Below are 6,450 nucleotides of genomic sequence, written 5' to 3' on the forward strand. Positions count from 1 at the left end.
TCTTATACGAAGTCGGATTTGGGCGTTCTTTTTACGTACGATCACGGTTTAATGACATCTAACATAACAGTTAATTTAATTAGTGGTTTTTGGATATTTTATTTTCGAAATAAATTTTATTATAACGAACGTGGTTACAATACTTGACTTTTTAGGTCGTTTAGATATAGTTGAAATATCGAGTTTTCACATCATCCCCCTGTTAGAGGGAATTTCGTCCCGAAATTTAAAGTAAGAAAGATACAAGTGAATCAGAGAAAAAGATGCGGGTACTTTTGTTTCATCTGATCTTCGCGTTCCCATGTGAATTCAGGTCCTCGCTTGGCGTTCCAACGGACTTTCACGATGAGTATGCGACTTTGTTTCGTTTGTTTGACCTCTCGGTCCATGATTTCTACCGGTTCTTCCACGAAGTTGAGGCTCTTGTTGATCTCGATCTCGTCGAGTGAGATAACAAGAGTCTCATCGGACAGACACTTTTTCAAATTCGATACGTGAAAGGTTGGGTGTATGTTACTAAGTTCCTGTGGTAGATTAAGTTTGTATGCTACAGGGCTGATTCTGGCGAGAATCTCGAAAGGCCCTATGTACCTTGGATTTAGCTTTCCACGCTTTCCAAAGCGTATTAATCCTTTCCATGGTGAGACTTTCAATAGAACATGATCTCCTACTTGGAATTCCAAAGGTTTTCTCCGTTGGTCAGCGTAGCTTTTCTGTCGGTCTCTAGATGCTTTCAACCGTTCACGAATCTGAACGATCTTCTCTGTCGTTTCTCGTATGATTTCCGAAACGTTGAGAGTGTTTTCAGTATCTCGTCCTTTAGCTAGTTGTGTGTCGCCCACTTCGGTCCAGCATAGAGGGGATCTGCACTTGCGGCCATAGAGGGCTTCAAATGGAGCAACCTTTATGCTCGTATGATAACTATTGTTGTATGAAAATTCGACAAGAGGGAAATGGATATCCCATGCCTTTCCAAAGTCAATCACACAGGCTCTCAGCATATCTTCCAAAGTTTGTATCGTTCTCTTACTTTGCCCGTCTGTTTGTGGATGGTAGGTTGTACTCATGTCTAATGTAGTCCCTAGGGAACTTTGTAGTGACTGCCAGAACCTTGATGTAAATCTACTATCTCTATCGGAGATAATGGACATCGAAACCCCATGCAATCGTACTATTTCTCTTATGTAAGTTCTTGTAAGCCTTTCCATCTTGTCAGTCTCCTTGATGGGTAGAAAATGCGCGGATTTGGTCAATCTGTCGATGATGACCCATATGGTATCAACTCCACCTGTCGTCTTGGGCAACTTGGTTATGAAATCCATAGTAATCCATTCCCATTTCCATTCCGGTATCTATGGTTGTTGTAGTAATCCTGAAGGTTTCTGGTACTCGACCTTAACCTTAGCGTAAGTAAGACATTTACTTACAAAGGTAGCAATCTCTGCCTTCATGTTAGGCCACCAATACAGTTTCTTAAGATCCAAATACATTTTATCTGAACCTGGGTGAACGGAATACCTCGTGTTGTGCGCTTCAGTCATGACCACATCCCTGAAACCACCACGCCTCAGTGTCCAGATACAATCCATGAGATAATAGGCTCCGCCACCCTTCATTTCTAGATTCTTTTCCATTCCTCTAAGGGATTCACCCGTCACATGCTCGGGTTGTAAAGCTTCCAGTTGAGCCTCCTTAATTTGTGTGGATAAGTGGGAATGGATGGTTATATTCAAAGATTTCACTCTCCGACCAGTGTATTCTTTTCGACTGAGGGCGTCAGCTACTACATTGGCCTTGCCAGGATGATAACGAATCTCACATTCGTAATCATTGAGTAACTCGACCCATTGTCGTTGTCGCATGTTGAGCTCCTTCTGATCGAAAATGTGTTGAAGGCTATTGTGATCGGTGTAAATAGTACTCTGCATTCCGTACAGGTAGTGTCTCCAGATCTTTAAAGCAAATACCACTGCTCCTAACTCAAGGTCGTGTGTTGTATAGTTTACTTCGTGTGTCTAAAGCTGACGGGAGGCATAAGCAATAACCTTCCTGTGACATCCCCAAAATCTCGGCCAGAAAAGACCAATTTCATTTATGCTTTTTAAACATTTTCAGAGTAAATTCTTTTTATTTTAAAAGAGATGCGGAATTTGTTCCAAAAAACAAAACATGATAAAATAGATATTTATCAAAACATTTCGTAAAGAAATACGATTTCATTTCATAATCAAAAGTCGGGATGTCATGATCCGATATAGATCATAAAGCATAAACGATAGCATTACAAGTCATTCAACAGATATATACATACAGACTTGTAAACAAAACAACTTGATGATTCGCCCATCTTAAGCTCTTGCGCCACTTCCTGTAATACAAATAAACTGAGTGGGTCAGACTTGGGAGCCTGGCGAGCATGTAGGGTTTTCAACCCACAATAAATAATTATATTTAATTCAACAATCAACAATAAACCCGATTACCCATTCCCGTTATCCTCACTTTACGTCCCTAAAATAACATCTATTACAAGGAACCTAATTCAGGATTTTCATCGGGACGGACATTACTGCAGAGGGGCTTCCTCAACAATAAGTGTCCTAAAGGCAACCATGTGGGGGATAGAGTACACCGGTGAACACGTCGTTCACAACACCTACAGGTAATGAGCCTGCTAGTGTTCCACAGGACAATCTAGAATAGTCCGTGGTCGTCATCCTTACTCTGCTGAATGACTAGAATAACACCAATAACACTGAGGCCTCTCATCTGTTTATTACACACCAATTACCTACCCATGTTCTACCCAACATATTAGTAGATAAAAATATACATTTTTATACATTGTTTAAAAAACCTGTATAGCATGCTTTAATCAATACATATTCCACATAACAGATGAGGCATACACACATAACACGTATTTCATAGAGAATACATCAGATCTATAAGATAGAAGAGAGTGAATATGCACTCACACGTATAACAACCAAATATATACACATAACACGTATTTTATATAAAATACTTCATAATATTGTGTTGGAATGAAAATAACTACACACTCACTTGATTAGAAGATGATCGGGCAGCACTACGGCTTGCAGAAGAGGTGTTTCTTCGTAGATCTGGAAGATCTTCACAAAAACCGGCTCCTCGCGGGCAGCGCTTCGGCTCGGGAATAACGCTCTTCGGGATCCTCGGGGCTTCGGATCTTACTTCGAGGATCGGAAATATTACCGGGGCTTCGGGGTACAAACGGCACGCAAAACGAGGCAAAAACTAGAGAGAAGAAAGAGTTTGAACAAGAGAAAATGGCTGATTTCGAGTTCTATTTATAGGCTGCTGGGTCTGGGATTACGCTGGGCGTACTCGGGTTACGTTGGGCGTACTTTGACGTCATTGCGTGCGTCGACTGGTGGCACTCGAGTATTGGTCAGACAAGTTGCATCCGACTGAGTACGCTGGGCGTACTCAAATTACGCTCGGCGTAATTTGACTCGTCAACTTCTAAATTGCGTAACTTTCGCATACGAGCTCCGTTTTCAACGTTCTTTATATCCACGCGTAGGTCAGACCATACTCCACAACTTTCATTTAGACTCCGTCGGTTAATTTTGACTTTTATTTTTATTATTTATTTTTAGAAGGCCGAGACAAAAAAACTTCGTTATAAATTCATAACTTCTTCGTCTGACGTCCGTTCTCGCCTAACTTTTCATCGTTTCGCTACTAACAACGAGATATTCGATTCTCGTTTAGATTGTTTCGGCTAAAAACCGCTCGATTTCAAATCGAGTATTCGGGCTGCATACTGCCACGTCGAAACTTCAGAAAATCATAACTTCCTCATACGAAGTCAGATTTGGGCGTTCTATATATATTCGGAAACCTCGTTTCAACTACTACAACATGATCCAATGATATCAAGTTTATTTTACACTTAAATTTTGACGCTCATTTTATTCTTAATTAATCATATCACACAATTAAGCAATTAAGCACAAAACACATAATATTCAAATAACACGTTCTTATTATTTCAAATTGGGTTACAAAGGTTAACCTAGACTATTACATTGCTAAAAATGGCAAGCCTAGAAACACAGGCGTTACAATTCTCCCCACCTTAGGATGATTTTGTCCCCGGAATCACACATCATCAAACAAATGCGGATAGCAACCCATCATATCACTCTCCGTCTCCCAGGTGAGATTCGGCCCATTCGTGTGTTTCCATCGGACAAGCACTAACTCAACCATCTTACGTCGCAACTTCTTAGTTTTTCGGTCAACGATTGCTTCTGGTTCTTCAATCAACCTTTTCTTCTCATCGATCCTCAACTCCAAAAGTGGAATCATGTCAGAAACTTCTCCCGTGAACTTCCTCAAATAACACACATGAAAAGTGTTATGAATTCCATTCAGTTCTTCTGGTAATTCGAGCTTGTAAGCTTGGTTCCCAATCCTCTGAAGAACTTTAAACGGTCCAATAAACCTTGGACTTAATTTTCCGCTTTTACCAAATCTTATAAGTCCTTTCCATGGCGAGACTTTAAGCAAAACCGAATCTCCAAATTCAAATGTCATCGGTCTTCGTTTGTTGTCAGCATAGCTCTTTTGACGATCCTGAGCTGCTAACATATTTTCCCTAATTATTTTCAAATTTTCAGCAGTTTGATGAACCAACTCGGGTCCCATAAACTGCTTTTCCTTAGCCTCGAGCCAACAAGATGGAGTACGACACTTCTGCCCGTACAAGGCCTGATAAGGTGCCATCTTAATGCTCGAGTGGAAACTATTATTGTAGGAAAATTCTACCAAAGGTAAATGTTCATCCCAGTTACCTTGGAATTCTAAGGTACATGCTCTTAACATATCTTCAAGTGTTTGTATTGTTCGTTCGCTTTGACCATCAGTCTGCGGATGGTAAGCTGTACTTAAACACAACTTGGTACCCAATTCCTCTTGTAGACTTTTCCAAAATCTTGAGGTGAAACGACTATCACGATCCGACACAATTGTTAGCGGAACACCGTGAAGTCTCACAATTTCCTTCACATAAGAATTCACAAGCTTTTCCATAGACCATTTCTCCTTGGCTGCTATGAAATGCGCACTCTTAGTGAATCGATCAACGACCACCCAAATCATGTCGTGACCATTCTTTGTTCTGGGCGGTTTAGTGACAAAATCCATAGCAATGTCGTCCCACTTACCCATAGGCACGAGAAATGGTTTTAAACTCCCGTATGGTTTTTGATGTTGTGTCTTGACTCTTGCACACGTCACACACTCAGCCACATACTTTGCAACGTCAAGCTTCATCGTCGGCCACCAGTAGTAGGGTTTCAGGTCCCTATACATTTTAGTGCTACCGGGATGAATCGAGTACATGGTTTTGTGAGCTTCTTCCATCAGAAGATCTTTGACTCCTCCTGTCTTAGGTATCCAAATCCGATCTTGGAACACCTTCAGTCCATGACTGTTTACACCGAACACCAACATTTTGCCCAAACGTTCCTCCTTCCGGTCATTCTTCTCAGAAGCTTCGCTTTGAGCTTTCTTTATACTTTCCAAAATAGTCGAGACAACTTCAATTCTCAATGCTCTTGGCCTTTTTCTTTCAAGATTGACTTTTCGACTGAGAGCATCAGCAACAACATTTGCTTTACCAGGGTGGTAAAGTATTTCACAATCGTAGTCCTTAAGTAATTCTAGCCAACGTCGTTGCCTCATATTCAATTCCTTCTGAGTAAAGAGATATTGGAGACTCTTATGATCAGTGAAAAGTTTGCACTTCGTGCCATAGAGGTAATGCCTCCAAATTTTCAGAGCGAAAACTACCGCTGCCAATTCCAAATCATGAGTCGGGTAGTTCTTTTCATGCTCTTTCAGCTGCCGAGATGCATACGCGATCACTTTATCTCTTTGGGTCAAAACACAACCCAATCCAACACTAGACGCATCGCTATAAACAGCGAAGTCTTCAACTCCATCGGGTAAAGAAAGTATCGGTGGCTCGCATAGTTTCTTCTTTAGCTTCTCGAACGCTTCTTTATGCTTATCACTCCAAAAATAAGTAGCTCCCTTGTGGGTCAAAGCTGTTAATGGACTAGTGATCAAAGAAAAACCTTGGATAAACCTTCGGTAATATCCAGATAATCCTAAAAAGCTTCGGATCTCTGTGGGACTTTTTGGTTGTTCCCACTTCATCACAGCTTCGATCTTCGCTGGATCAACCATTATCCCTTCTTGGTTGACCACGTGACCCAAGAATTGGACTTCACGAATCCAAAAATCACATTTGGAGAACTTCGCATACAACTTCTCCTTCTTCAATACTTCCAACACTTCTCGCAAGTGTCTGCCATGCTCCTCTTGGCTTTTCGAATAAATCAAAATGTCATCTATGAACACTATCACATATTTATTTAGGAACGGATTACA

The sequence above is a fragment of the Lactuca saligna genome, chromosome 4 (assembly GCF_052625555.1).
Source record: "Lactuca saligna cultivar CGN05327 chromosome 4, ASM5262555v1, whole genome shotgun sequence".
In the NCBI taxonomy this organism is placed as follows: Eukaryota; Viridiplantae; Streptophyta; class Magnoliopsida; order Asterales; family Asteraceae; genus Lactuca; species Lactuca saligna.